General features: G+C 43.1%; 2 pseudogenes; both read right to left on the minus strand.

Annotated features, from left to right (window-relative positions):
* Positions 1–1,998: 1,998 nt before the first annotated feature.
* On the minus strand, positions 1,999–5,344 carry LOC101638597 (annotated as a pseudogene).
* A 3,236-nt stretch (positions 5,345–8,580) lies between these two features.
* LOC123520980 lies at positions 8,581–10,188 on the minus strand (annotated as a pseudogene).
* Positions 10,189–20,716: the final 10,528 nt, after the last annotated feature.

Genomic DNA, 20,716 nt, shown 5'->3' on the forward strand with positions numbered 1-20,716 from the left:
TTATTGAAATATAATTAACACTGTGTAATTTAATAGTTCAATTATATTAAAAAGAATACCATTAGTTTTTGATTGTGTACTACCTGCAGAAATAGTTGAAAAAAAATTTTTTTTGAGATTTTACTGTATCTTTTATTTTTTTTATTACATTGAGGAGTAAAATGCAATACAAACACTCCAATCTTAAGGAAAGGTGTTAAATTTTCAGATTAGGTTTGAAAGAAAACTTCAAGTGTTGGATTGAAGGTGGCCATCCTGGCAACGTCTTCAAAAGGGCTGAGAGCTCTGGTGGAGAAGGCGTGTCACCGCAAACACCTTCAGGCCCTGCCCGCAGGCAATCCCTTGTGCATAAGGTATTTCACCAGTCAGCCTGAAATGATTCAACATCGAACAGCTCAAGGTTGAGCAACTTAAAACGATCTCGCTGTTATTTCCCATAACTGGAATTACTGTCAAGTGATGACGCCCTAAAGGAGTTAGGACAGGGAGTGTTCTACTTCACTCTTAGCACAATTAGTTCTAACCATGGAAAGACCAAGGCTGGGGTTCACACAGTGCTTCTGCTGTAATCGGAAGGTTTTGTAGTACCAGGTACACTGGAGTATAGATTTTATGTCAGGCCCCAGGATGACAGTGGAATGGTATTCAGGAAATTATATTGTGATTGGATTAGACCGTCTGTCAAGACTGATTCAAGAACAACTAACTTGATGGGGCAGCTACAGAACAGGTTAAAAAATATGGAATGATTTGTGTTGATTTACTGATGTTAAGGAGAAAATATTCATTAAGAGGTATCTATCCTTTAAATAGAGAATGACTGTGTCAACTAGATTTTAAATGAAAGGACGCTCTAGCCATTCAGAGAAAGCCCCTAGAAACACTGGAAGCAGCTACACAGACAATGAGAACCAGGCTATGAAACCTCCATTTACACTTTAGTCAGTTTCCAGAAAACATGGTTTGAAAAGGCTTGTGGTGCTACTTCTGGGGGTTAAGAGGTGAAACATTTAATGTTTTTAATTCCCAATACTTCAAGCATTTCCATGGCTTATGCAGAGATGACAGAATATTTGGAATCTGGATTGTCCCAGAAAATCCAACCAATTGAGGTCACTGGAGTTGCATCAGTGCCTTAGCCAAGGCCTCTTCCTACCCTTGTTCTCCGTGAGAGGGCTCGGGGGAGAGAGCCAGAGCAGTACAACTGAGGCCCCGACAGCTGCCAAAGCCCAATGTTGATGTGACTTTGCTACCTTCTCCTTCCTAAGAAGTTGGGGACAGGGAGGAAGTGGTGGAGCTACTCCAATGACAATTTAGGGATTCTTTATTTTTTTAAATCATTTTATTAGGGGCTCATACAACTCTTATCACAATCCATATATACATCAATTGTGTAAAGCACATTTGTACGTTCATTGCCGTCATCATTCTAAAACATTTGCTCCCCACTTAAGGCCTTGGAATCAGCTCTGGGTTTATGAAGGAGAGGGGAGTGGGGATGGAAGGGGGAAATAAGGACTTTTTTTCATGGAGGGTCAAGTCTGGTTACGTGACTAGTCAGATGGGAGCAAGCCGTTGGCAAAGGCAGGCGAGCCTGCAGACAGACTCACACTGTGCTTCCTGGGGGTGTGCGTCTCCCTGTAGGCCCGCTTCCAGCGGGAGCCGGAAAGCCGGGAAGTATTGATGCCATTTTAAAATACCTTTGCTTAAAAACACACCTGTATCCAGTGATTAGCAGTTAAAACCTGAAAATTATTAACTACTTAGTCATTACATCCCATTAATCATCTACCAAGATCAGCAACATCACAGCGAGAAGCCACGCTACGTTTCTTAAAGCTTTGTCAGAATGCTTAATGGGTCTCTTTCAGTGTTGATTGCACTTAAAACACACCCATTTTTCACCCAAATCTCGGAAATTTGTGACCACCCCACCAAGGCTTTCATTCATTAGGAGCAAAAGGGTCAGCTTCTCATTTTCTCTATAGCTCTGGGAATTCATGTCGAGCCCACGCCAGATCTGCGTGTCAGTTGTGAAGACCACCCCCTGGGCCCAGCTCGCCCAGCAGCCAGGCGCTCCCCGTCACAGCTTGGACTGCAAGGCTTCAGGTGCGTGTGGTAAGAATCATGGACCTCTGCTTTGGTTAGCGGCCATTTTGGGCCCACTCAAACAAGTTAACGCAGACATTCCCATCGCAGCGGCCGAGGACGCAGCAGAGCGTCAGGTCCTGGAAGTCAAAGGCACCCACCACCATTGGGATGTCTGGGTGGATGCCCGTCTGTAGCAGCTCCTGGATCCGCTGGTGCACTTGGGAGATCTGCGACTCCGTCATGATGCTCCCCTGAAGAAAGTCCCCAGCCTTTTGACCGATTCCATACAGAGAAAACAAAAGGCATGCATTTCTGCAGAGCAGCTGGAACAGATTTATCATGAATTTTGTGGAGTTTTTCTGAAAAGAACTTAATTCCCACCAAGTGGCAATGTGCTTCACTTGCTTGCTCAAGGTCAACGGAAGTGAGGTTCCAAGCTGCCTCCTTGTTTTTTCTGTGACTCACTTCAGCTTGGAGGTTTCGTGCAGCCACTTCTACTAAAGTAAAGCCTGTGTGCTTCCGTGAGGCTGTGGGTCTCTACTCCCCTGGACCAGAAGGCCACCTGCTGGGGCTGGATGCGCTGACTGGGCAGGTCGTTCAGGTAGGACACCATGCCACACACCAACGTTCCCGAGTGCACCTGCTCGGGAGTTTTGCATCAGGAACCTGGCCGCCTGGAGCATCGGGACCATGTTCTCACCCTCAAAGGTACAGGTCGGGGTGAAGTTGACGTAAAGGTTGGGGAGGCCACTGCCATGGGAATAGCCGTGTTCCCCACAAGCCATCCTGCACGCCTGGATGGCAGTGTTGGTAGTCCAGGAGGTGAAAGCCTTGAGCCCGGAGGTGAGGGCGTGAAGCTCGGGCAGCTCGCTCAGGTCCCCCTGGCCAATGTCTTCATTGTTCCGATGGTAGGTCTCCTTCAGGTAAGCGCCTACGAACTGGGAGGCCTAGGCATTAGCCCGGAGCAGGAAGAGCTTAAACGGCTGGGTCTGAAAATCCAAACTCTGCCGTTCTGGCTTCCCGGGCTTGATCTCAGACTGGTGCCGCATGACGCTGTCCCAGATGGCAATGGTGCACGCCTTATCCATGGTCCCGTAGGTCAGCTTGTGACTCACGGGTTTCACGAAGGTGCCGTCGGGCTTCCCCTGGCATACTTCATCGGCACGTTCTCTCTGGGGACCCGGTAGTTGTCCATCTTCAGGTAGCCATTATCCATCTCCTTATAACCAAATTTGGGACCACTGTCTCCAACAGTGATACCTGGCAGAGGCTTGTGGGTCCCAATGTCACGATGGGTACAATGAAGGCATGCAGCCCATAGCCTTTCCCCAGTGACGAGCTGGGTGAGAACTATTGCACAATGTGAGGTCTTTCCACGTCCACCAGGCCACCACTTAATGGACGTCACAGTTAGGCTGTTGAGAATGAACTCCTGGCTTTCGGGACCATACGTGGCTGTGGTTGCCAAGTCTCAAAGATGAGTCCCGTGGCTGATTTCCATCTGGGTACAGGTACCAATGATCTGCAGTTCTTGGGATGCGTGCAGCCATTTCTCCTGCTGAGCAGGAGATTCAGTAAGGTGGGAATAAACTTGGAGTAATGGAGGCCCACGGGTTCCACAAAATTGGCCAAACGTAGTCTTTTGAACCACATGATCTCATCAGGGTCTGTGATGCCAAACACCCTCACCTTCTTCACCTGGAGACGCTCTTCCTGACTGGCTGTGGGAGAAGACGTTGGGGTCCTCATGCTGGAAGTCGGGGTCTTTCAGGATCAAGTTTGGATCTCTCACCGCTGCTGGGGCGGGGCTGCAGTCCAGGACATTGGTGAGCAGCTCGGGGTTGAAGCTGGAGGTGGCCTGCTCCTTGGGGGTCCCGGTTGATGGTGACACCCAGTGGTGCTAGCGGCGGCGGCTTGACCCTAAAAGAAATCGTTGAAAATTGACTAATTGTGTGTCTTTAGATGATTGCTGCATTGATCACTATTTTGTCCCTAGAATCTTTCAATAATGTAATTCAAAGCTTCAATGTTTTACTCTGTTCTTTCATCTTGAGAACTCCTAAGCATGTTCTTTCTTTGGGATTTTCTAACTCCAAGTCTGCACATTTCATTACAAGACTTTTCTTTGTCTTCTCAAGCTGTCCTGCGAGATCTTCTACTTAAGCTCTCCTACTTCAGCATTCCTTACATTCGGTTTCCTACTGTACGTTCAAGAACAACTTTCAGAGTCTGCTCTGACATATATTTGGTATTTTTCTTTCTATCCTGTCATTTAAATATCATTTTACTTTGTGTCTAATGTCTTTGAAGTCATCCCACAACTCTTCTTAGCTTCAGTCATTGGTGTTCAATGAGTCAAAATTAGCCTTGAGATGGTCTCTACGTTCATGTGGAGTAGACAAGGTTGCATTATGGTTCCTGTTAATGTGTTTTAATATATTTGATCTTCAAACTGAACTTGTAAATGAGCCATTGGTGATCTGTTTGGCAGTTTGCTCCTATTTTGTTGTTTGACATGAAATTGCTGTTCACTAAAGACTCCAAGTCCATTTCAGTTTTACTTTTCCTCCTTTTTTCTTTCAGCCACTCACACCACTGGCTAGCTTTGAGGGTTCAGGGATCTGGAGGGAAGTGGACACCTACTTTGTTCTGACTGATGCTATTGAGATTTCCACCATCACTTTTCACAGACATAGTTGACCTGATTCCTATTCACTCCATCCGATGAAGGCTGTGTCATCGTTTGTTTAGGTTGTTGAAAAAAGGTATTTGCAATGAGTGAGTTTGGGGTTTATAAATTCTGCCATGTGACCGCCAGCATTACCCCTGGGTTGCTAGGTGCTTTCTAGTCAGTTCTGACTCATAGCCACCCTATCAACAACCTAATGAAACGCTATCCAGTGTTACACTGATAACTGAAAGGTTTGCAGTTTGAACCCACCAGCTCCCCTTTGGGAGACAGATGAGGCGAGTCTGTTTCCATAAGGATTTGTAGCCTTGGAAACCACATGGAGCAGTTCTACTCTGGTGTCTAGAGTCACTGCCTCAAAACTGACTCGATGGCAGTGGGTTTGGTTTGGGTTTATGTAACAGAATAAGCTTAATATAAAATAAACATCTTACTATTCAGTATATCCAAATAGACACAATTTGTGTCGCAGGTTAATCATAAAAGAACATGGGAGGTAGCTGTCAATTAGTGGTGAAAGTGGAGGAAGTTGACTTCTGTGACCTTCAAAACCTTAGGATTCATGATCTCACTTGACGACTTCCAAACCAATTAAGTGACTTAACTCTGAAGAAATGTGGCATTTACTAGGCATTTGAAGGAGGATTAATTTGGTATGTGTGACTTTGTATCTTTTTAACTTTGAATTCTGGAAAATTTGAACATATAGAAAAGGGGCAATAATAAAATGGGCCTTTACATGCCCTTCACCCACTTTCAACTTCACTGTTGAAATGCTGAAATGTTGAAATGAAACAACTTCACTGTTTCATTTACATCTATCCAATCCTCCCTAAAAAATTAGTTTAAAGCAAAGCTCAATTATCATTTTACGTTTATCTCTATCTATGTATTAGTATTTTAACTATTATTACCAGAGGTTACTTAAGCATCCTGGCATCATCAAAGCCACATAATAACAACCACCACAAGTTTTTCCATTGATATTTACTTAATAAGTGAATGAGCCTGATTAGGTGCCAGGCTCTGGGTAAGTGCCTTACAGGTGCTCTCTCAGATCATCTTCACAGCACTGTAAACTGTGTTGCTATTCATGTGTTTCAGATGAGAACACAAATCTAGAGAAATTAAGGGAATGTTCTAAAAGATGAATGAAAGAATTAAATTGTATTGTAAACACTAAATAGGCATGAAGAATGAAGGATGTTTAACATTTTATTTTTCTTCTTTTTTTAAAAAGATCATTTTATTGGGGGCTCTTACCGCTCTTATAACAATCTATACATCAATTGTATCAAGAAAAATTGTATATGTGTTGCTATCATCATTTTCTAAACATTTACTTTCTATTTGAGCCCATGGATGACATTTTCAATGCACTTAGAATGCAGGCCTTTGAGTATGGAAAAAGTAGGGCTCCTCTCTAGCTCAAATCTGCCATGGCTAAGTTGGTGGCATCATTGACTACTAAAAATAAATCTATCAAATAAGAATTGACCAATATTAAAAATCATTTTCCAATGTTTTTACACGTTCTAAAGTAATTACATTTTAACCAGAGACAGTGTCTACAGCTTTGGGAACTAGTAGACAGATGGTCTCCAGATCAAACCAGGATTGATGGAACTACCCATTCAACAAAATTACATGCCATGTGGCTGCAGGACACTTTTTGTTTAACGTTTTCTCAGCTACATTTCTGGATGTATTTATGTGCTGTAAAATAGTTACTCATATGCTGAGAGTTGGAGACTCCTGCCATTCTTGCTTGCATGGGGCAAGGACTAAAGACAATGGAGAGCAGGCAAAAGTTGGAGTAAGCATTTCTAAACTGCCCTACCCCTTATTTCTTGCTTAGGAATAAAAGAGGCTTGGTAGCATAGATGGACCTGTAACTGCAAGGCCAGCATTTTGAGCCCATCTGTTGCTCCTCGGGGGCAAGTTGAGCCTATCTCCTCTGATAAAGACTTATAGCCTTGGAAATCATCGGGAGCAGTTATACTGTCTTAGAAGGAGGTATCAATCCATCAGGATGGAGTCGGTGGCCGTTGGTTTGGTTGGGGGGGGTGCTGGGTAAGTGCCTTACAGGTGCTCTCTTAAGTCATCTTCACAACATTGTAAACTGTGTTGTTATTCAATCATTTCAGATGAGAACACAAATCACAAAGTTGGTCGTTCAAAAGCACCAGCAACTCTTCAGGAAAAAGATGAGGCTATCGGCTCCCAGAAAGATTTACAGCCTTGAAAACTTATATAGGGTCACATTGAGTTGGAATCAACTTGATGACAGTGAGTTTGGTTTTGATTTGAAATGTTGGCAATAAGGAGCCCTGCTGGTGCTGTGAGTTGTGTGTTTGCCTGCTTACTTCAAGGTCAGTGGTTCAAACCCACTAGCCACATTATGAGAGAAAGATGATGCTGTCTGCTCTGTAAGATTTACAGCCTTGCAACTCCTATATAGGGTTGCTATATACTCAGTGGGATTTGGTAATATCATCGACATCACATTGAAGCTGGCAACATTGATTTAAAGCAAACAAATAAACAAACCAAACCAATTGCCACTGAATTGATTCTACTCATAGTGACCCTGTAGGACAGAGTAGAATTGTAGAGACCTAAAATTGAGATCTTTACAGGAGCAAAACCCCTCAACTTTCTCTCTCAGAATACGTGTGGATTCAAACCATGGACCTTAGCACGTCACCTTAGCACGGATCACACAGGCAATGAATAAGATGCTGTGGGAGGCAATAAAGACAGGCCCACCCAAATTATGGCAGGGCATCAAAAGTTAGTCAATAACTGTACTTTTTTGTTACATACAAGAGTACTCAAGTTCTTAACAATCCACTCTACACTATTCAGGGAGATTAAGTATTAAGAAGCATGCTATAAATATACGCTCAGTGGTTCAGAAAAATATGTAATTTATATAAATATTTGTCTATGATAAATATGCAATGGGACTTCAAAAAAAAGCCATTATTAAAGGGTCATGGGGAGGAGACAAGCCCGTTAGGGTTCAGTGTAACAATAATGAAACATACAAATTTCCTCTAGTTCCTAAATGCTACCTCCCCACCCCACCCCACCCCACCATCGTGATCCCAATTCTACCTTACAAATCCGGCTAGAACAGAGGATGTACACTGGTACAGATAGGAAATGGAAACACAGGGAATCCAGGACAGATGAACCCCTCATGACTGGTGGTAAGAATGGCGATACTAGGAGGGTGGAGGGAGGGTGGGGTAAAAAGGGTGAACAGATTATAAGGATCTACATATAACCCCCTCCCTGGGGGACAAACAACAGAAAAGTGGGTGAAGGGAGATGTCGGACAGTGTAAGCCATGACTAAACAATAGTAATTTATAAATTATCAAGGGTTCATGAGGGATGGGTGGCAGGGAGAGGGGGGGAATGAGGAGTTGATACCAAGGGCTCAAGTAGAAAGCAAATGTTTGGCGAATGACGATGGCAACAAATGTACAAATGTGCTTGACACAATGGATAGATGTATGGATTGTGATAAGAGTTGTATGAGCCCCCAATAAAATTATATTTTTAAAGCCATTATCTTTTTATTTTTCTCTATGAACTTTTTGAAAGCCCTCCTATGTATGTAGACACACATGTACACATATACACACACAAAGACACAAACATAGAATATTATTAAACAAATGGGAAAAAATGTGAAAAATCGCTGACTATGTAAAGGTACATGGGAATTTGTTACACTCTTGCAACTTTCTTTTCCCTTCATGTTGCATAAATTTATTATTATATATAGAATTAAAATATTTCCATTGAGGGGAAGCTGATGTGGTTTAAGCTGAGTCTGAAAAGGGAAGTGGGGAGAGGAGAGCGGTCTGTCAGACTTTCACTGAGTGCAAACAGAAGGGGGAAGTCATTGTGGGTTGAGCAGACAGTGATTGGACTTGATTCTTCTAGAAGTTTGCTCTGGTTTCTGTCTTGAGGATAAACTCTGAGGGCAGGGAGGATATTGTCAGATGGAAGACCTGAAGCAAGGTTTTGGCCTGTCCTTTGGGGGAAAGGGTGTTTCTGGGGTTTCCGAGGCTAGCAAATCCACCTGTGGCTGATGACTGGGGGGTTCACGTTGTTTGTTACAACAGGACAGGACTTGGAGATCGAACACTTAAGTCTGAAAGCGGAGCATTGATGATGTTGAATTCTCTCAGAGGGGCCTTAGGAGTCGGATGACTCGGGCTAAGGTTCAGGAGATCACAAGATGGGGCAGAAGGTCCACTGGCAGTATTGGCAGCTTCCTCCTGGTTCTCATTTTGCTCCCACATCCTTTGTTGGTTCCGAGTGAATCTCTCGTATCCAAGGAGGGCATTATTCAAATCCTCATTTGCTTTACTTTGCTCAATAGTTATATTTTCATTCTCCACTACTGCCAGTAGGTCCATGATCCTCTCCTGTATCTTTCCACACATCTTATAAAGTTCCTAAAGAAGCTGTACGTCTTCATGGTTTTCAGACCTGGGGGTAATCTCCAGTTATGTGGTGAACATCACACTCACATTCATTGTCCCCATGTCTACCTCACTGTGTGGTTTTCCAATCTGTTCTGGGGCCAACATAAGGGTTGAGTTCTTGGGGACCACTGCAGAAGGAAGGGCCAGTGCCTAGGAACAGATGTTGGGTGGATTCGACCTGATGGGAGCAGTCTCTGGTCATGTTGTTTCCACCTCTGCATCGGAAGGAGAAGCTGCACACCTTTCATAAGCAGGTCAGGATACACTTCCTTCACTTCACTTACATCCACACCTCCCGGGAAGCACTATGACCACGTTTTCATGAAATTCAAGAGTTCATTCTGAGGGTCTAAGGGCAAGTTGTATCTGGGATCCAGCAGCTTTACTAGACAATCTTTCACAAACTCCTTCTTTACGATCAGAGGTTGGGAACTTGGTCCACAATTCTGCATGCACATGTCAATAAGTGACAAAGTACGTACGTTGGATTTCTTTATGGTTGTAGTTTTTGGAAATCCCTTTCTTCAAAGTTTTTACTGCATCCTTTGGTCCATCTTGGGAGGTGTTGATGACGTCACAGACGTGCATGAACTGGCCCCAGTCTTCAGTCTGAACTTCTGTTTTAATTCCCTCGCAGGGAGGCAGCCCACAGAGGTACATATTGAGGGCAAGGTTCTGGGAAGAATCGTCGAGAAAGAATTGTCTAGTAGGAAGCCAGGTGGAGGCGGGTGCCCGGGGCAAGTGGCTAGAGTCGGGGAGTGGCGGCGAGGACAGTCCCTCAACTTGGACCCTTTTGGTCCTCTTCCAGCGGAGAATGGAGTCAAGTGGACGTCTCTGTCTACGCCTCCTTACCTTTGAGGTGGCCCACGGAGGTCCCGTAGGGATCCCAGTGACTCTTCCCAAAGGCCGTAGTAGCCCCAGAGAGCAGGGCCCAGGAAATCTGCCTCCACCACTCCCGGCTCTCGACTCCACCCGCTTGGTCTCTTGCAACTTTTTAATCTATTTTAAATTCTTTAAAAACAAAAGGGTTCAAAGATGGAAGGTGAAGGTCTTATTTTAACTGGCAAAGTTCAAGGAAACTATTCCCTGGCACTTTGGCCAGGCTCTGTGTCTTCGTTTGGGCTCCGGTGCAATCAGGCCCTGAGTCAGAGTTGGAGTGAAGTCAGTGATTGGGGTCGTGGTGGGGGTGGGGTGGGGGTCGGGGCGGAGTGTCAAGCTCCGGAAGAGGAGATGGGGAAATGGGAAGAGGGACACAGAGAAGAAGCAAAAGACAGAAGAATTGTGATACTGCTGTGGGCATGGGGCCCAATCCTGCTAGGGATCGATGACAGCCAACCTCCAAAGCGGGTCCCAATGACTCTGCCTTCACAGTCCTGCTTTTGTGTCGTCTGGCCCATGCTGTACCAGAGTGGGTCGCTGATCAGTAGTAGCTACAGCAGGAATCACAGGGCAAGAGCTCTATGGAGAACTCACGTCATTAAGTGAAGCCACCTTACTGGGACCCCTGCCCCCTCCCTGCCAGCAACCAGAGGAGTGAGCTTACCATTTCATCCTCTAGTGAAACCTCAAATGACTGTCACTCTGGCTGGAAACTTAGTTGCAGTTGGGCAAACAATTCTGAGACAGCACACCAGTTAGGCTGCCCTTGATTCCCCCACAGAAACTGTGAAATAAGACATGCTATTTGAAGCTGCTAAATTGGGGGTAGTTGGTGATGAAGCAATAGGTAACTAATGCAGGACCACTTGTGGAACTGGGTTGAGTGTCCACTTCTGCCAAAGAGTGGTGGGCTGACGTATGTTCACAGACATTCCTCCCCAGTTTGATTAAAGTGTTCTCCTGACAGTATTAAATCTTCTGCATTCCCGGGATGTCTCTGCACACGGGTCGAGATCTCACAGTTTCAGAGAAAGCCCCAAGGCAGGAAAGCAGAAACTTGGTGCATAAAGAATTTCTTTTCGAAGGATGAGCACAACATTGGTCCCTATGAAGTGGAGGTGAAAGGTGTTTCAAATGTCCAACTTTCCTAAAGTGCCGTACCACTGCATTATCTCTGATAGCAATGACTCTTCCTTCCTTCAGTACTCCACCTCATGTTTTAAGGTTTTATGACTTTCTGTAACACCTTACAAAGTTCATAAATAGTCAAGGAAATGGCACCTGTGAAGGCTGGTAAATTAGGCGAATCAGCAATAGGCTGCTGGCTCAAGTTCCCAAGAACCAGAGGTCAGATGGAGGTGAGACAGATGCAGGATTCAGAGCTAGAGAGCAAACTCTGCCAAGAGTTTGTAGTTTATTACAGTCTTCCGTAGTTCCAGATGGGCGTGGCGATAGAGATGCAAAATGACTGCAGTGGAAAGAAGTTCTGACTTGGTTGATCCCGCAAAGGAGTGCACTAGGGCTCAAGTTGCCAACATGGCCCCTGGAGTCCTGGGACAGGGACCTTTTAGAGAAGTAACGGGGATCTGATTTGGTGTTCATTAGAGTGATTCAGCACATCCTCATCAGGAAAGAGGGCCACAGAGATGATGCTTGGCCCACGGGAACTTTGATGGAGGTGCATTTTCAACCTGTGATGTCAAAAGGTCTGGCTGGGGACACATTAGTCATGTGGAGCATGTCAGGGAGCTCCACCTGGCTTCAGCCAGTGCTGAGACCCCACCTTCTGCTTCCCTTAATGAAGCAGGAAGATGGTGGTGTGCCTGATAAGGGAATATAGGTCGTTTGAAATAGGTAGGTCTTGTTTTAACACAGATATCAGAGATAATGGCTCATTTTCAGAAAAACAGACCTGAAGGAAACTAAAGTGTGATACAGTAAGGCAGGGGCTCAGAATACACCCCATCGTAACCGTGCCTCATTAACATAACAGACAACTCATTTCAAAACGGGACCAGAACCATACGCTGGGGTTTACAATACATCACACAATGGAGGACTATGGCTAGAAGGGCCATACCAACAAATTCATTTTACCACACTCAGAGACAGGGTAGATGAGGTGAGGACACGAGTGTAAACTGAAGATATGCAGGGGTGGGGCATCTGATAAGCATTTAACTACAGCGTATCTCTAACTTTGCCAGTGCAGAGTATGGGGTTCATTTCATGTGAAGCTTACGTTCATTTTTCCATCTTTATTTACCATGTTAGTCATAACTACCTTTGTTATATACTGTGGTAGCTTATGTGTTGCTACGGTACCAGAAGCTATGTTGTGGATATTTCAAATACCAATAGGGTTGCCATTGGCAAGCAGTTTTCATCAGAACTTCTAGACTAAGAACAGACTACAAAGAAGGATGACGCTGTCCACTTCTGAGAGATTCACCTCTAAAGACCTTTCAAATAGTAGTGGATCACTGTCAGCCACAGTGCCGGAAGATGAACCCCTCAGATTGGAAAGCACTCAAAAAAGGTAACCATCGTCTGGAGAGGGGGCACCCCTGGGTGGTGTTTACCCTGTTGTACATGAGTCGGACTGACTCCCCAGCACCCAACAAAGTAAAGCCAGCAAAGGCACTCCCACAGAAAAATTACCCTCAGCAGAACTGGAAATTTTAAGATTTCATTTTGTTGTTGTTATTCAAAGATATAATCTTTGTTACTAAAACATTTTTAGAAAATACTCAAGTGTTTGAAAGAGAAAAATAATAAAAACCACGAAATGCATCACTCACATTAAAATTTTCTTCCCTTTTGTAAAAATGCGTATACGATCTTATTTCGTTCATATTCATCACAGCATTGCTTACTACATTTAGTACTAACAAATATATTGAGAAGATTTGCTATGTGAAGTGAAATCACTTTATGTTTTAAGTCATATTTTATTGTGTTTTGGGGGTGTTTGGGCTGGGTCCTGACAAGGCAGCCCCCACCTCCTCTCCAGCTCCTCAGGAAGATGAAATCTCACAGCCCCATTCCCAGCCTCTCCGGAAGATGGATGACCTATTGAACTATGCAACTCCTGCCCCAACACCCCAAAGAGCTTATCTCTCCAGGGCGGGTTTGTGTAGCCCCTTCCCCTGTACCCCAGGAAGCAATTTATCTTCCCAGGCCATTGGTATAGCCCCTTTCCCAGCACTCCAGAGAGCAGGTTTGCAAACAACAGGATGACTTCCCACAGTCACATCCTGACCCAAGGCCCTGCAGCTACAAGCAATAAAAAATCTCCCTTCCTTCTGTCAAGGTATACTTCCTTAGCTCGAGCCCTATATATCTCCCAGCACCTCAACAACAAGCTGTGATTACCCTGACCTAACTCATTGGGTCTCGGAACTGCCCAGGAGCTCAAGATGCTCCTGTCCCTCTCTCTGCTCTCCCTTCCCTCCCGGGGGCTCTTTCCCTGCCCTAATAAAGCCGCTCTTAACCTCATGTTCTTTGTCTCCATCCTATCTCCCTTCAGTGTCTCAGTGTTGACCTCTCAGGGTGTACATTTGCATAGCCAATGAAGGTTTCCATCTATCATTCCTGTACACATTTTTCAGTAGTATTAGTTACAGTTTTCACAATGTGCCAACATTGTCTTAACTGTTTGTGTTGTTCCATTTCCAGTGCTCTCATTTCCCTGCCCCTTGATTCTCTCCTCTTTGCTTTAGAGTAATTGTTGACCTTTGGTTAGTGCCATCACTTTAATAACTTTAATAAGATATTATAAATATAGAATAACTATATCCAATGTAAAACAGCAATATAGTTGGAGAGATATCCTTTATGTGTAATGAATGATTTTCCAGTTTGAGGGAGTTGCCTGTTGGAACTTTGAATACAATTGGGAGAGCCAACCGCTATTTAAGCAGTAATCAGTGAACCCTGGAGCCCCTGGGTGATTCAGCTGGCTGATTACCGAAGTGTCTTATAATTACCATATGGCATTACCTGGCCATATCACCCCGAGGAAGCATCCTTTGCAGCACAGTTCTATTCTGACCCACATAAGGACTGATGTGAGTCACAACTGACTTTATGGCAATGGGAAAGCATTAAAAACAAATGACCATGCCCCAAGCTCACAGAGGCCCTTCTAAATCCATATTGCAATAATTTTCCGTTGTTTTTCAATCTCTTTGAAAATTTGTCATTAAAAATAGAAGTGAGCTGGGCCGGTGGGCCTGCTTGGTCTCTTCAGCTGCTGTGCTATGAGTCCAGGCTTATACTCAGTCCACATTTGCTCGTGAACCACGTGCCCCTCAATGGCTTCCTTTGTGGGGTAATCGCACATCAGCTTCAGAGCCCTTCCCATGGATTCAGTGCTGCCTTCTGCTAGGAACAATTTTTTTGGAATACGAATGCATTCCTCACCTTCACTAATCTAGAAGAGAGAATAAAGACAGGGATGCTTCGTTGTTAGAGGAACCATGGAAATGTAGTACAGGGTTGAACATGGGTTAAGGTGCCCCATCCTCCCTCCCTCCAAGGGTCGAATCAATCAACCTGGATGTATTGTGTTTGAGGAGCTGCTTGTCTACCCAATCTGAAAACTAGGCTGATGAATGTAAAGGTCCTTAGCTACTTCTCTGGGGAGCGCAAATGGTTAATATAGTTGGCTGAAAACTGAAAAGTTGGCACCCACTCAGATTATTGAAAGAAAGACCTGGAGACCTACTTCTGGAGAGAGAGAGAGAGAGAGAGAGGCTATTGAAAACTCTTTGGAACATAACTTCTCGGACACACATGGGGTCACCATGATTCAGAATTGAATCCAAGGCAACTGGTATGGCGTTAGCCCTGGCATCCCATTATCAATATCTGAAGGGATTTGGCTTAGGAATGGTTACAGGAAAAGTTGAGAATGTGAGCCCCAAATGAATTTACCTAATGTCTACTTTAAGTATCAGAAAAATAACAATTATCTGGTATGTTTTTCTGCATATGAAATCTATAGATATAGTAACTGGATTAATGGTTTCTGGGGGGTATGGCAGGGGAAGCTGGAGGGAAATGGGGAAATGGGGAGCTAATAACAATGAGTACAAGAAAGAAGAAAGTGTTCTAACATTGGTTGTGGTGATGACTGTACAAGTCTTTTTAATATTTTTGAGCTTTTGAATTGTGTGATATGTGAGTTTTATGAAATTCCAAATAAAATTAAATTGCTTTAGTTCTAGTTCAAGGTTTCCAGTAAGGCTGAACTTGAGATTTAAAAAAATATTTGGATTTATATATTGTGGAATGCTTATGTACCAGCTTCTGCTTGTTTAGCAAATGACACAGGATATGACTTTCATAAGGATGATTCCGAGATCATTTCAGAAAAAGGATGGGCTCTTACCAGGCACAAATGAAGATCTCAGGATTTGTCCAGTGTTTCTGCTAAACCCTAAAGTGGTTAAGACACCCAAGTCACTACACATCAAAAGTGCCTTTTTATAAATTAAATTAAGCAAGAAACAAGAAAAATCAAATCAGGAACTTTTAAAAAAATTCTATAGAAAGTATCATATACGAGTGGGTCTTCAAAGATTCATGGGAAGCTCCCATTATCTTCCAACTCTATTTTTTCATGAATATATTAAAGCCCCATGGGCATGTTGCCATAGCAGTAAAACTCACTTGGAATTTAAATTATGTTTATAGTGCCCTAAAATCCACATAAAGCTTTGGCTCAAATATTCACAAGGGACTAAACACCTCATGGGATTTGGTTCCTTGGTTTGGAAGTTTAGGAGCACGGTTTCCTGGAACATCCCAATTAATTGGCCCAATGGTTTAGGGTTTCTGTTCTACCTCCTTCTTCATTGGTGCCTGGGCCTCACAGGCTTACAAGCAGCTCTCCAAAGCACAGCCACTGGTCTCCATTGACCTATAGCCACAGAGGCAGGGAGAGCCAGGAACAGAAGATACATCATGTACAGCTGATTGGCTCTGGAATGATTGCCTCCTTTACCAGGAGACCAGAAGTGGATCTTGCCCAGCTTCTGATACTGAACATTAAGATGAAAGATTCCATAGAGGAATCTTGATCAAAAAAGGGTAATACAGTACATAAGTGTACTTTCCTATGGAGTACAGACCTTCTGGAGTCACGGCAGCTGGTTGAACCCCAAACTATTTCCCTGAGATAATCTTTAAACCTCAAACCAAAACTATTCTCTGAAGACATCTTAAAACAAAACAACTTATTACTATTAGTCACTGCCATTGAATTGGTTCCAATTGATAACGACCCTTTAGGACAAGATAGAATTGTCCTTTCGGGTTTCCTAGGCAATACATCTTCATGGGAGCAGAAAACCTCATCAGAAAGCCCATCACTCCTGCAGAGTGAGCACCTGGTGGGTTTGAATCGCTGAACTTGTGGTTAGCAGCTTAAATAATAGTCCACTATGCCACCATGGGTCCTGAAAAATAGTTTGGCTTAATTAGTGAAAAAGAAAAACCCAATTATGGAATATTACTGTATCTGTAGAAGCTCCCAATATAATGAATTTAAAAAAAGTGATGCCTTGGGCATAGTGCTCTCTTAAGGACTATCTATATGGGATCAAATGGCCAAGAGCAGTTTGAAAGATCAGAAGAAACCTCAAGGGGCAGTGAGTTTATGTTCCTCAGGGAGGAGCCACTCAGAAAAAGAGGTGAGAATGGTTGCACGACTCAGCAAATGTAGTCAGCTCCGTGAAATAAGTGCACACGTAGGAGCTGATGAGTAGGAAATGTCATTTTATGTGGATTCACAACAGCAAGAGCCACAAACTAAGTAAAATTTTCAAACCAACCCAAACCAAACCCACTTCCATCAAGTTGATTCCAATTCATAGCGACCCTCTAGGACACAGTAGAATGGTTCCAGTGATTTTTCAGGCCTGTCACACTTCACGGGAGTGGAGAGTCTCATCCTTCTCACAGGAAGCAGCTGGTGGTGTCAGATGCTGGCCTTGAGGTTAGTCGCACAACGCGTAACCACTACATCACCAGGGAGGGAAAACATATATTCACGAGGGAATGCTCCACATCACCATTACCATAACCCTTAAATCCAAGGCAGATGATAACTTATTCTTGATAGGCTTTAGGAATTTCCCTAATGGCAAAAAATGAATGATTATGGGATAGCCAGACTGGAGCTGGCAATTGGAGGACAGAAAAGTCCTTACTTTTTAAGGAAGGGAGATGGCCTACATTAATAACCAATATGCATGAGTTTTATTGACCACCCACATAAGACTATCATTGATTAAATCATGAAGTTTTTACACATTTCTCTCCAGTTTAGAACCCAGAACTGGAAAGTTTACTGGTTTTACTGTTAAATATCTGATCTAAGTGGCGTATTCACATCCATACAGGTATGTAAACATCTGAATTCAGCCCCTTCAGTGATTTTGAAGAGCCAGATCCAGACACTAGATTCACCTAATGCCTCTGATTCAAACATGAATGGGGTGGAGGAAGAACGTTTCGATGTATGCCCCGTTTGGCTAGTCTATCTTTCTGATCAAATACAGGTGCTACCACAAAGTGAAGGATAACTTATTAGCTCTCTTCCACATAAATTCTTCCAATTTCTTTTTGAAATATATAAAAGGGGGCTTCAAAGAGTTGGTGAAAACATTCCATTATTGTTTACCTCCATTTCTGCATGAAGCTTTTGGGGCCCTCTCCAATACACACCTGAATCTGCTCTCTATTTGATATGATCTATGTCTATGATGGATCCAGTTGTTTTTTAAGTTGTTGTACATCAGTCCAACCTGTTTCCCTATTCTCATCATTTTCTTCATTGGAAAACACAGGTATTATTACAAGAGTATGAATTTGGGAATCAGATCAACTTCGCTTTCAATCTTGATCCTGTTAACTTACTTTATTGAAGGAAACCTGGACTAATTCCTTCACTTCATGAAGCTCAGTTTTGTTTTTAATTTGTACAGTGGGGATTGTAATGAATTTGCAGAGTCATTGTAAAGATCAAATGAGAAAATATACATAAAACCCCAGTGCAGTGTCCAGATATTAGTTAATTAATGGGAGATTCCTCCTTCCACATGAGATAGCACAGCTTCCTCAATCTAAAACTTCATAGTTATTGAGGCCCGGAGGGCACATGGAAATATCTGTTTGAGATTATTATTTTAATTACATATGAGGAAGTTTCCAAAAGTCCTTGGAAAAATTCCATTATTGTTTAATTCTGTTTTTCCGTGAACTTTTAAAAGGCCCCTCATATGCAAATTGAGCGCTAACTAGAGTAGATCTTAACTTCTAATAGGAAGCTCTGAGAGGACATGCAATATAATCATAAGGCTCATCCCAGAGCTCATCAAGAATGGAGTCAGTCTAAGAGTCAAATAATGTGAGGCCAAATGGGCTTTCGTTCCGAATTCCCTGCCAAAGTCTCATCCACAAAGATGTCGCATGGTGGGAATGGGCAAAGGTCATCATAAGTCACTTATATCTTTGTGACCACTTGAATTTCAAGAGACAGGCACTTACCTTAATTTATTTATTTGAGGCTTATGCTGAATTATTACCCACAACGTTACTGAAAGTCTTTTATACATATATGAGTATATGCCTGATGAAAATGATGAGCAATCAAAATAAAAATTAGCAATAAAAAATTAGTATCCAAAAATCCATTGCCATCTAGTCACCTCTGACTTCTAGTGACCCTACAGAACAGAGTAGAGTGGTTTCATTCGTTTTTTAAGGCAAATGCTCTGGGTTAGACAATGCTTAAATTCACCAATGCTCTGAGGGAGAAAGATGAACAGTCTCACAGACTCTAACTAGGGTCACGATGAGTTGGCATCAACTCAATGGCAGCAGGTTTGCTTTTGTTTTCCTTTTGTCTCAACTGAAACAGACTACCAGATCTTTCTCCAACAGATGGCCTGGTGAATTGAAACCACCAACCTGTTGCTCAGCAGCGGAGCACGAGCCACAGAACCTCAAACAGTTCCTTGATCAGCCATCAGGACACATTTAGACTCGGCAAGAGACTGGGATTAATGAGCGAGATGCGATTTTTGCCTTCAAGAAACTTCAGTGTGCTTTTGAAGACCAGGCTTGCTCTCTTTGAATAAATCTAATTGCTGTTTGAAAAAAATGCAAGGATCTCCTCCCCACCCTGCCCCCATCCTTTCTTTTCCTTAATAAACTGAATTCAAGTTAAGGAGAGAACTGGCATGGTGTCTATATCTAATAATCATATGTGCCTGACACTGGTCATATATTATTTTAGCTAATCCTGACAACAATGCTAGAGGATGCATAGAATTATTCTTATCTTTTGGTGAGGAAGCTGAGGCTCCTACAGGGGAGGGGACTTACATAAGACAACACAGCTAGGGACTGACAATTCCAAGAAGGTAATGCAAGCCCTACTGGACCCAAGGTCCAACCTATTTTCATGACCACTGGGAGAGTAATGAGGAAAATGGAAGGAAAGAAATCATGGTGAGATGCACTTTAAAGAAAATTTTTCTAAATTTTCAGAACTGCTTGGATAGGGATGGTATTAATGTCAATACGTATTAACAAAACCATATGGAACCTTGACTGAATTTTAATGAAATCTTTCATAAATGGGACATGAGCATCAGGAAACAGAAATCCAATTAAGTGTGTTGAAAGAGTAAGATGAGTTTTATCCAGAACTTTAAATAATTCAACTTAATAATTTTTTTAACTGCATGACTATTTATGCAGTGTCTTTAATGCTGGCTTTAAAAAACTAAATTTAGGAGGAAGCACTGTGGAGAGGACGAGGCTTTAAGATGGAAGGTCTGGGTTTGAGTTTTAGCTCCTCCAACTACTGTGACAAGATCTAGGGAAAATCACACCATCACTTTAATCCTGGAGAAATATTAGTATCTATCCTATTTTATCTATCCATCCATCCATTCATTCAATATGGATTGTTTTTTTAGCATCTACTGACAGTCATGGAAAACATGTTAGAGTTAAATTAAGCTCAAACTTGATCCTTGAAGAACCAACTGTCTAGACTAGAAAGAGCAAAGAAGTGAATATAAAACAATGCAGTAAAATGTGGCAGTGCTGCTCCTGGCCATCATGGACAGAAGGAGATGTCCAGAGGAAGAGTGGAAGGACACCGCCCAGCCCCCACGGGACAGAAGCTGGGCAGGCAGGATGATAAAGGGGGAGCTTGTGCCCAGTCTCAAAAAGGTACAAGGGCTTTTTCCTAGTCAATGTGGGGTTTAAGTGGAGGCAAGGGGGACATTAGCAAGGGCATTCCAGTCATAGGGAACTGCCTTAACACGCAAAGGTCTGATAACGGTGCGGCCGTCAAAAAGTTGACCGATTCAGCTGGTGAGATGATACTATAGCATGGGCACCAATAAGTCTTAAGAACCCATAAGGTAGAGTGATATGATCAGATTTGCATTTGAGAAAGAATCCTGGCTGCAGAGTGGAGAATCAATGTGAAAAACAGATGTGATCATGTAAACTACATATCACCA

The sequence above is a fragment of the Echinops telfairi genome, unplaced genomic scaffold (assembly GCF_000313985.2).
Source record: "Echinops telfairi isolate 266 unplaced genomic scaffold, ASM31398v2 ScPeMD7_7468;HRSCAF=8506_0, whole genome shotgun sequence".
NCBI lineage: Eukaryota > Metazoa > Chordata > Mammalia > Afrosoricida > Tenrecidae > Echinops > Echinops telfairi.